Here is a 12137-nt window from a genome sequence, read left to right as displayed (position 1 = left end):
TCCTATAAAGAGTCTTGAAAACCCATAGGGATAATTCTATCCTGCCTTATAGCATTACTAGGAGTCAGCATGGACTTCATGGTGGTGTTTGTTTTAATCTTTTAAGTACCTGGCCTTCTGTCATAGGACAATATCTATCCAAACATAAGAAAATACAGTCACTACAACTATCATTCAAATGTAAACAATAAGTACTGAAATTAATGATGAAGAAATTTTCTTTCTCTACATTTAATCTAATTTCTAAAATTTTTTATAATTAAATACTTTTATTGGGGGCTCTTACAAGTCTTAGCACAATCCATACATTCATCCAGTGTGTCAAGCACATTTACATATATGCAGCCATCATCATTTTCAAAGCATTTTCTTCCTGCGTGAGCCCCTGAGATCAGCTCCCCATTTCTTCACCCTCTCTCCCCCACCTGCCCTCCCTCATGTACCCTTGATAACTTATAGATTAATTTTTAAATTTCAAATTTTGAAATTAGATTATTTCTAATTTCTAACTCATTGCCAACTTAACATTTTCATTTGAAAATCTAGCTCTTTGGTTGAATTTTGCTAAACTCAACTGTATATCTTTCTTATAAACTCATTTTCTTCAGATAGTGCTTGTGTTTTTGTAGGCAAGGTAGAGGCGTTTTTCCCTCCTTACTACCCTAGAATTTGTTGTCTACCAAGATTTTCTCTTAGACAAGGTTAATCCATTAATATACAATGACTCACTTGTCCAGCAAAGCTCATTCCTCAATGAAATCCTCAGATATTAATAAAATCCACTGCTCAGTTGTTTATTTTTCTGCAGGTTGGATGACCCATGTTGGCTCATTCTTCAAGAGCCGCATCTCTGGTGGCACCTGGTTCCCACGTGTAGGACACCATCTTCTGAAAGTTGGCAGCAGACCAGTTCAATGTGTGCACTGATGCCTTTGAAGATCTCACCTTTTTCCTTGGAAAAAACGACTAAGCCTGTTACCACAAAACGGAGCTATAAAATACTGTTCAGATTAACTTACGCATCCAGAGGTGAAGGAATGTAAGATTAAGCTCTGCAAGCACATTCCCATAAAAGTTGGGTTCATTCTTTGAAACTGCCTGGCTCCCCAAACCAGTACTCAGCCTTTTCAACACTGAAAGCATTATTATTTCCTTAAGTTCTAAAGATGAATAAGTACGTTAAGAAGTGACTCTCATCATTAAAGCCTTCTGAAAGCCAGGTTTATTGGCCAGGTTTATTGGCCATCATTTTTTGTTCATTCTTTCTTGTGCACAGAACAGTAGCCAATGTACTGTGGGAGGCAGTGTGAGGGATAACATGTTTTCATGAAAGAGGATGTGAAAAGAGTACAAAATAGTTTGGGATCAAACAAGTTTGTAAAATCAGATTCTACCACTTAGTTTCTGGGAAGACATGGGGAATCCTTTAGTTTCTCTGAAACTCAGTTTCCACATATGTAAAATTAGCATAATTAGAATAAAGGGTTATTTTCAGGGTTACAGTTTGGGTTTGAGATCATGTGTTTAGCAGACCTCTCAATTATAATCTTTTAGCAAGCATAATTCATTAGTAGTTATAAAACTATAAGTCAATATCTAGCCTTAAAATTGTCATTAGACCCTCTTGGTTAACGCAGCACACCAATCAAGAAAGAGGAAAACTAATAATGTCATTGGCAACCTGCTCGTTTTCAACAGAAATGCAAATACTTAGTGAGCATTCAATATGCACAGCACATTCTTTGAAGAGGATCAGTACAGTTAATGGGACCCATGGTGGATCCTTGGGTTAAGCATTGCACGTGGAACCAAAACCTTGGTGGTTCAGACCCATGAGCAGCTTCATGGGAAAAAGAAGAAGCAGTCTACTTCAGGAAACTCTATGGAGATCTACTGTCTACAAGGTTCCTCATTAGCAATTGGCCAACTACTGCCATTCAGTGAACTGCTGCATCCCTGTTTGTATGTAGATAAATCCATAAATGAAAGTAACCATGGAGAAATGTTCATGGCAACTCACCCCAGTAACAGGATATCTGATAAACATGATCATGAAGTCTCTGCTTTACATTTTATTTTTCTTGAATGCATTCTTTTAGATACTATACGAAAGCATCCATCTGAACTGGATGACAAATAATACAAAATGAGCCTTCGCCAGAGACAGTTCAGGTGGCACAGCTTTGCGTGGGGTATTGAGCTGACTTCTGACAGCTGCGCCAGGCAGTAAGTGCCGCTAAGACGTGCATTCTATAGATAGAGAATGGAGACCTGGACAAGCACACGCTGGGAGTAAGTGTTAGGAAATGTCACCGATACAGTTTATGGAAACCAGACAGTGGGTGAGGAGACAGAAAGGGAATATGTGGACAGAGTATTGCAGCACAGTGTCTAGAATATGGTCTGGTTATCTTCATTAACTAAATGATAAGTGTTTATGAGACAACATAAAGAACTAACTTAAATGCTTGAAGTGGTATTGATGTTGATTTGTGAGTTATTACTCAGCTTCTCAAATATGACTTATAGGCCTATTATAGGTATAATGAAGCAATACAGACACTAGAGTTCATGATATTTAGGTAAAACTCAGAGAGCTCATAGCCTCCCTAAACCTCAATTTTTTTTCATCTCTATAATAGTCAACGTAATAGAACATTCCCTAATGGAGAATTAAACTTTCTGGTCCATGCCAAATTCAGCACTGTGCCTGGCTAGTGGGAGAACTAATATATATATATATATATATATATATATATATATATATATATATATATATATATATATATATATATATATATATATATATATATATATATATATATATATAATGAAACAAAATGGGATGTGGGAAACTAATGGGCTCAGGAGCTTTTCCTTTCCCAAGAGGGTTGGATATCCATATGGATGGCTGGAGGATAAAATGCCCCGAGTGCTCACAAAAAGCTCTAGCTAAATTTAGTACTTTACCACGCTTTAATTCAGAATCAAGGATTCCAGCCATGCATAGACAGGTCAATCTGTTTGATTGATTTCCTTACATCAAGAACCATATAGGTGTTAATTGCTTGGAGTTGACTGGGAGATGTATCTGACTAGCTTGTACTGAACCTCCCTGGTGCTCAATAATTTTTAGAGTAAACCCCTGTCTCACTGTGATTCATCCACATAGCGGATACAGTCCAGATGTCGCTAGGGGAACAGCCTAAGCACCTGTCAAGCCCATCTCTGTAAGAGACGAGTGCAGCGTAGACACACTTTCAATACAGAGAGAATTCCCACGGCAGCTCTTCACAGTATGAGATCACCAGGGTGAGGGGAAATTTGAACACTGCGCCCAATGTCTACTTCAGAGACAGACTAGTTTTCCCTGAAAACCCCGCTTTTACCATCATGTAAGTGACAAGAACTTAGCATGACAACATTCAAATTCCCCTTCCCTTTGGAGGTCCAAGTTTTGCCTTGGTAAGTTACACAAAAATTCTGAAATACAGACCACATCTAACTTTTGGCAGACAATTCAATGACAAAGAATCCAAAGAACCAACTGCCTGCTCCTAATAGCTAACTATTAGCTCTGTTAGTTCTGGGGTACATTTACAAGGGCATGCCTTGGGTCCTTGCATTCAGAGGTGGTGCTGAGTTACAGCACTTTAACAGTTCATAATTAGTTGGTCTTTCCAGGTGAATGGATGTCAGGATTTGAGAAAAGACAAATTTCAGCCTTTATTTTCCATTATTTTACCATAATAATATGTAAAAAAAATATCTTACACATGTGTGCTCTCCACAACTAGATTGTAAGGCCTCTGGAAAAGACTTACAATTTTCTTGAAGTCACGTCAATTGTCTCACGTATAGAGTATGTAGATGCCTGTAACTTAATATTGCTGTTTCTTTTTCATGTCTGCATTCAGTTCTCTTAAGAAGTTTTTACAAATAATTGAGAATACCTACAGTACACTATTGCAAGCCTAAGGAGCAACGATAGCATTTTAAAATTGATACATAGTTTATAAATATATATAATTTATCTCTCAAATTTGCAATTAACTCTTATTATCATAGTGCTTGGCCTACAATATTACCTCTCTAAATAGTTGTTGATTAATATGTTAATTGGTAAATATTGATTTTTTAAAAATATTTTCTACATTACCTAGAAATTTTCATAGCAAAAACAACTATGAGGTCTCAATGTTTTCCACACATGCTAAAAATATAATTGCTTGTCATATATTTTTATTTAAGCAAGGGCTTAAAAATTCCCAGTAATTCTAGGAAATAGCTTTATAAATAATGTCTTTGATTATCATGATTATCACTTCTTTCTGAATAACATAAAAATGTGTATGGCACACTCTTATATTAGAGGGTATTACAGGGTTAATTATTCAGGACTTGTCTCTCCCTAAAACCTATTATAAGAATGCTCTTGAAATGGGTGTGTATAAAGATGATCATGATAAAATAAATATTATCATAAATATAATTATGGTGATGGGTATTTTTTTTTGCTTCTTTAAGTGCAATCAGACTAGTCCTTTCACTTTATTTCAGATTTATTTTTTAAATGTTAGCACAGAAAAGTCTACCATGATTTTCCAGGGTATTATTTTTAACAAGAAAATAATAATCTCACTGTTCTCAAAGCCATCTATTTTTATTCCTTATCTTTTTTGAAGCCATCTATTTTTCAATCTCTACTTATTCCAACAAAATTCAGGACAAAAATATCAGTATGTAAGTCTTCTGGCTAACCAAATAAGTTTCACTTAGTTCATGCAGTAGTAACTTGGGGTTTCCTAGTATTTTTTTCTTTCCAAGGCTATTTGCTATACACAAACGCACATACATACATATATACATACACACATACACACCTGAAATGGTTTGGGTGACTTGAAGATTACTCTGAAAATAATCTTCACTCAAATAAACAAACAAAAATCCCTGCCGTCCCATCAATGCTGACTCACAGCAATCCCCTGAGGTCTTCCGAAACTGTCCTTGTGCATGAGGGTGGAAAGCTCAGTCCTTCTCCTGTGGAACTGCCGGTCTCTTGGACCTGCTGACCATGAGGAGCGCAGTCCAACTTGTAACTGCGACGCCACCAATAAAGAAAATGGTAAGAATGGTGCCTGGAGGGTGACAAGGAGAGGCTGCCACCTCCCAAGTCTCTCTACTGATGGAGGCTCTGGTCAGTAGAGCTCCTCCTGCACAGACACTGCCATCGAAGCAGATTCTGACTCAGGAATCTGATAGAAAGACAGTGTCTACAGTACTGCTCCTGAGACTAGGAATCTTTATGGGAGTAAGCCTTTCTGCGAGCAGACAGCCTCATCTTTCTCCTTCAGAGTATGTGGCTGGAGGGTTTGAAGCACCAAGGTGGAGGTGAACACATCAGCGTTTAACTCTCTGGGCCACCACGGCTCCTATTCCACTCCCACTAGACAGACTAGGGTTAATGACAACATGCCTTCTCTGATTCCAGTGGGTTGAAAATGACAACATTCCCTCTCTGATTCCAGTGGGTTGAAGGGCAGGACCTGGTTGACTCACAAACTTCTATGGGTTCCCTTAGCTAAAATCCTACCTCTGCAAATGGCCCCTTCATCAAAGTCTCTTCAAATGAATTCTTTTCAGTATACTATGTGACCTTTTTCAGTACATGCGAGTCCGAACCCACAGTGAAGAGAACTTGAAGCACTTGCTGATGAATATACAGAATTGCAAGCGTCAGTAAGAATCACAGCTCAATGTGAAGAAGGTCAAAATCCTCACAAGTGGACTGATAGGTAACATCATGATAAAAGAAGAAAAGGTTGAAGTTATCAAGCATTGTTGTCTTCCTAGCATCCAAATCGACTGATCAAAAGATGTATTAACATGAGGTAAATCAGCAGCACAAGACTTCTTTAGAGTATTGACAAGAAAGGATGTCACTTTGAGGTCTAAAGTGCTCTGGCCCGAGTCACAGTACTTCCCACTGGAGTACCTCCTATGCAGGTGAAAATTGAACTTTGAATAAGGAACACTGATGAAGAATCTCTGCTTTGGAATTGTGGTGGATGAAGCCTATTCAAAGAACCATGGCTGCTTAAAGGTCAACCTGATCTTTCTAGAAAGAAGAATGGCCACAGTGTTCCCTAAAGGCAAAGATGGAAAACAAAACAAAACAAAAACAACCGACTTCATCCTACATACTTGGGATGCATTATTTGGAGACAAGAAAGAAAATGTGAATGCTGACAGGAAAGCTGAAGCGATTGACATTCAGGTTTCTGTGTTCTCTATGGAGAGAACGGGGTCATCTGCAGGCTGTAGCGGGGAGAGTGGATGGAACCACTGACAGGAGAACCTGCACAAGCTTTCCACTCTTCATTACATCGAACTGGCACCCAAGAGGAGTATGGTCAGGCTGTGCTGAGAGCCCGACAGAGGTTGGTTGGTGTGGAATTGTGATTGATCCCAAACTTCCCTGGTTTCTGACTTCCTCCAACATTGTGCAGCTGCCCTTGTGCAAGCCAGAACCAAACGAAAAACCAACAAAAAAACAACAACAACATACCCTACTGAGATCAACCACGAATGCTGAAGCAAGCTGGTGCTCTGTTAAAAGCACAATGTCTCCAAAGGCTGAGCAATCGGTGGCCATTTTGTGTGTAAACAAACCGTCCAACATCTCAGCAGGCTCTAAAGGCATTAGTGAGTTACTGCAGAGGGGCACAACGGAGCTCACTGCATGGGAAGGGCAACAAGCTTAGGAAGTGGAGTCAGCTCAGCCGCTTCCTAGCAGTGTGATCACTGGCAAATTACCTAATCTCCCCAAGTCTCGGTTTTTGCATATATAAATTGAAATATATATGCCTTCCTTGAAGAGTTGTTTTGAGCCTGGGAATTAAACTTTAATTAACCTGGGAATGTCATGCATATGGAACAGGCCAGTCTACTATAATTCCAGATAAAAGAAAAGACACTGATTGACAGAAAATCATAATGGTTCTTCTGCACATGCATAATCTTATGTGCTTCCCCTTACATGCTGCATTTCGGAAAGTGTCCAGCACAGCACCAAAGAAAGTATTTCTACAACCCCTGTAATTTTCTATACTTAAAAAACCCTACAAAATATCATTTTTATATTTTCCTAGAACCCACTACTGATGAGTCCAGTCTGACACCAAGGGACCTTATAAGACTGAGGAGAATGGCTCCCTAGCGCTTCTCAGGCTGTAAATCTTGGTTGAAGCAGATAGCCTCTTCAGTGGCTGCTATTTTGCGATACTAATCCCACTCTGCCACCAGGACTTCCATCCTTTTGTATTATATTAAAATATTAGGTAATGATATCAACAAGCCCCTGCAGCCGGTAACTAGCTTCATCTAGCATTGGCGGCTAAAAAGGACAAAATATAACTATTGATAATGATATTTTCCAAACTTAAGCTATTTTGCATTACCCTTTTTTCCCCAAGAAACTGAAATGAAGAGAGCCCCCCATATAGATCTTACTTTCAGATTTTACTTTCACAGAATGCTAAGAATTGAAGCAGGTAGTTTTTAAAGGTTAAAGTTGACACACATGTACTCGAAGTAGTAATAGTTGTGATCTCAAGATGATGAATGAAATAGGCAAGAGTTGCTTCATGAGAAATGAAGGAAGAGATTGGCAGAATGGAAGGAATAAAGGTATATCAGACTGGCACGAAATGACAAAAGCAATTCATTTAAATCAAACAGAACCTTAAATTTGATCTTCCATTGCATGGATACTAAAGGCTATCCACTCTGAAGAGCGGTACGATCTTCCATTGCATGGATATTAAAGGCTATCCACTCTGAAGAGCGGTACTCCCTGGTCTCCTTCTGCTATGCGGACCAGACAGGTAGCCACAGGAATATGACAAGCATTTTCTCTAGATGCACAACACAATGTCAAAAATGGCAGCATTTTATCATAACCTTAAAAAAGCAAGTATAGAATTGTCTGAAAAATGTTTAACTGAAAAACATGAGAAATTTTACATTTCTATAATAGTAGGATAGTTCATGAACTTCCCAAGATTTGTAAAAAGGTGCCCAATATGTGATATATTCTGCAAATGATGTTTTCTGCAGTTATTTAAGGTTAAAAACATGTGGGCATTACTAAGAATAAAGTGAAGTTTTAATTAGGAGTAAATGAATATATTTATTACACATAATTTTTATTCAAGAAAGTAAAGACACTAGTCAAGGGCCTTATTATTGACAAAACAATATGTTGTCAATGAATACGTGTAAATGGGCACATTTGTAAATTATCTAATTCAAATTTGCATTATTTTGAAAGATTTTAATCCATCCTAATTCTTTATAGCACTCTGAATTTCAGTATTTAATGCTGATGGGTTTAACTTTCATAGCGGTCTTTCTATGATAAAACGCTTTCAAATTATTCACTAAAATGTTTACAGTTTAATATTAACATTTACATTGTTTCTTTCCAACAGGAACAGAGAAGGAAAAATATCAACATTAGTATTAAACTAGAACATTTTCCTTTTCTAAAGCAACAGATGTGCAAAGACCTAGAGTCAAAGAAAACAAAAGGAAAGAAGATGCTCAGGATATTTGAGCCTGAAAGAACTCAAGAGAAGATGCAAGTCTCAAGTTGCAAACTTGAAAAATTCTATGGGCAAACTATTAAATGATGCAGGAAGCATCAAGAGAAGATGGAAAGAATACAGTCACTGTACCAAAGAGACCTGGTCCACATTCCACTGTTTCAGGAGGTAGAAATTCAAAGTACACTGAAAGCATTAGCCAAAAGCCACGTTCCCAGAATTGATGGCATGCCAATTGAAATGTTTCAGTAAGCTGAAAGAGCACTGAAAGTGCTCACTTGTCTGTGCCAGGACAACTACTTGGCCAACGGACTGAAAGAAATCAAAGTGTGTGTCCATTGCAAAGAAAGGTGACTCAACAGAATGTTCAAACTATATATAGAACAATATCATTGATATCACATGCAAGTAAAATTTTGCTTAAGATCATCCAACAATAGTGGCAGCAATGCATGGACAAAGATCTGCCAGAAGTTTAGGCTGGATTCAGAAGAGGATGTGGAACGAGGGATTTTATTGCTGATGTCATGGATCATGGCTCAAATTTAAAAATACCAGAATGATATTTACTCGTGTTTTAGTGACTATGCAAAGGCATTCTCCAGTGTGGACCATAATAAACTATGGATAGCCTTGAGAAGAATGGGAATTCCAATACTTCATTGCACTCAGGAAGAACTTGTACATGGGAGTTATGCAAAGAGAACGAGGGAATTCTGCATAGTTTGAAATCAGGAAAGGTGTCAGTTTTGTATCTTCTCACCATACTTGTTCAATTGCTGAGCAAATCATCAGAGATGATGGCTTATATGAAGAAGAATGTGGCATCAGGATTGGATGATGGATTATTAACAACCTGTGATATGGCACAGCCTTGCTTGCTGAAGGTGAGGAGTAATTGAAGTTCTTGATGATGAAGATCAAAGATTGTAGACTTCAGTATGGATTACAACTCAATGTTAGGAAGACCAAAATCATCACAACGGGACCAACAGGTAACTTCGTGATAAATGGAGGAAAGGCTGAAGTTGTCAAGGATTTTGTTTTGCTTGGATCCACAATCAATGCTCATGGAAGAAGCAGTCCAGAGAACACAAAATGAGCTGCATTGGGTAAATCTGCTGCACAAGATCTCTTTAGAATGTTGAAAGATATGGATGCTACTTTAAGGAGTAAGGTGTGCCTGACCCAAGTCATGGCATTCTTCATAGATGCATGTGAAAATTGGACACTGAATAAGGAGGACCAAAGAAGAATCAATTCATTTGAAATGGGGTGCTGGAGAAGCATATTGAAAGCACCATGGACGGCAAAAGGACAAACTGACTTATCTTGGAAGAAGTACAGTCAGAGCGCTCTTAGAGACAAGGACTGCAAGACTTTATCTAACATATTTCAGACTTGCTGTCAGGAGAGACCAGACCCTGGAGAGAGCCACGATGGTTGTTAAAGTGGAGGGGCAGCAACGGAGAAGAAGGCCATCAATGAGATGGATTGACAATGTGGCTGCATCAATTGGCTCAGGCATAGGAACAATCTCAGTATGGAACAGAACCTTGCAGTGTTTCCTTCTGCTGTGCATGGGGTCATGATGGGTCAGACACAACTCGACAATACCAAACAACAACAACAACAACAACAACAACAACAGATAACGGAAGTTGGTAAATCACCATCAAATGAAATGTTGCCAAAAGTTGAGAATGAAATACTCAAGGTCCAAGTTTGAAAGCAAACTAACGGTATTATCCATAGATAATAAAACTTATAATAGTCTATACAGGCAATCATGTGATCTATAGTGATCTATGGCCAAATTTTGTTGATTTTGCAAATATAAATGTGTTGTTTACTCTTGTCCCCCCCTTCATTAAACACTTTTCAAAGAGGCTACAGTGTTTAGAAAAATCTCAAGTAATAGAAATGATAGTTGCATAAAACATGAAATGCATGGTGCTTTTTACAAAACACACACATGAAATATTTTAATCATGAAGATCTTCTGCCTATCAACTAATGAATATATATTATTAAAGGAAAAAATAACATTAGTATTCAATTTCAATTATTTTATTCCAATTAAAAATACACAACCAATTGCTTCCCCTAGAAAGGAGGGCAATGCAGGTATATACTCCACTGGGCTTCAAATTACTCGGTCATTTTCTGATAATACAAGAGAATATTGCATTTCATTACTAGTGAAAGTAATCGGCTGGCTTCCTTCAGGAGATGAAGTAGATACTAAATAGATGAAGTGACTAATATAGAGGAGATGAAAAGGTACATACAGATCTCCTAATTTTTTGACTGATTCACAATATAATTAATCGGGCCAAAATATAAAAATGTCAAAGATATTTACAGCTTATAAAAACCAACATATCAATAGCTTTAAATTCTGAAACACGATTTTTGCTACTTTCGTTGTTGCCGTTGTTAGGTGCCACTGAATCAGGACCAACCCATGATGTCCTTACCCACAACAGAATGAAACGCTGCCCGATCCTGTGCCATCTGTGCAGCTCTTCCTATGCCTGAGCCCCTTCCCCTTGTCGTAGCGGCGTTGTCAGTGACTCTCCTCGATGGTCTTCCTCTTGCTGCTGCCCTTCTACTCTACAAAACATGATGAATTCCTTTTCTCCAGGGATTGGTCTCTCCTGAAAATATGTTCAAAGTATGTAAGATGAAGTCTTTTTGCCCTTGGCTCTAAGGAGCACTCTGGCCTTCTTCTTTTCAAGATAGATCAGTTTGTCCTTTCAGCAATCCATTATTTTCAATATCCCTCCCAGCACCACAATTCAAATGCATCCATTTTTCTTCAGTCTTCCTTATTCAGTGTTCAACTTTCATACGCATCAGAGGCAATGGAGTCTACCATGGATTGGGTCACGTACACAGTAGTCCTCCAACTAACCTCCTTGCTCTTCAATACTCTGCAAAGGTCTTGCACCCAATGCAGCTCATCTTGTGCTCTCTTGACTACTGCTTCCATGAGCATTGGTTATGAATCCAAGCAAGACAAAATCCTTGATAACATCAACCTTTCTTACATTCATCATGATGTTACCGATTGGTCTCATTGTGAGGATACTGGTCTTTTTTAAACATTGAGCTGTAGTCCATATGAAAGGCTACTTTTAGGTACCACCTAGACAGGTGTTCCTCTTGGTAATCCTTTTACAATAGAGCAAAATATGGTCCAGTCTTGTACCACTGTCACACCAATCGTGTCAATCCATTTCTTTGAAAATCTTCAACTTATTCATTGACCTTCTATCCACCAAGCAGGCTGTACTTCTTTAAGATCTGGTCCCTCAGGATACAAAATACATGAGATGAAGACTTGACACCCTCACTCAGGGTCATTCTAGCTGGACCTCTTTCCACGCAGATTTGTTCATTCACTGGTAGACTATGGTATATTAAAAAAAATCTGTACTGACAGCATAATTCAAAGAGACTCATTCTTTTATCTTTCTCATACACTGCTCAGTGTCCCCGTGCAGCTGAGGCAATTGAAGATGC

Source organism: Tenrec ecaudatus, chromosome 8, assembly GCF_050624435.1.
Source record: "Tenrec ecaudatus isolate mTenEca1 chromosome 8, mTenEca1.hap1, whole genome shotgun sequence".
In the NCBI taxonomy this organism is placed as follows: domain Eukaryota; kingdom Metazoa; phylum Chordata; class Mammalia; order Afrosoricida; family Tenrecidae; genus Tenrec; species Tenrec ecaudatus.
The sequence above is the reverse complement of the archived record's forward strand: the minus strand, read 5'-3'. Positions refer to the sequence as shown.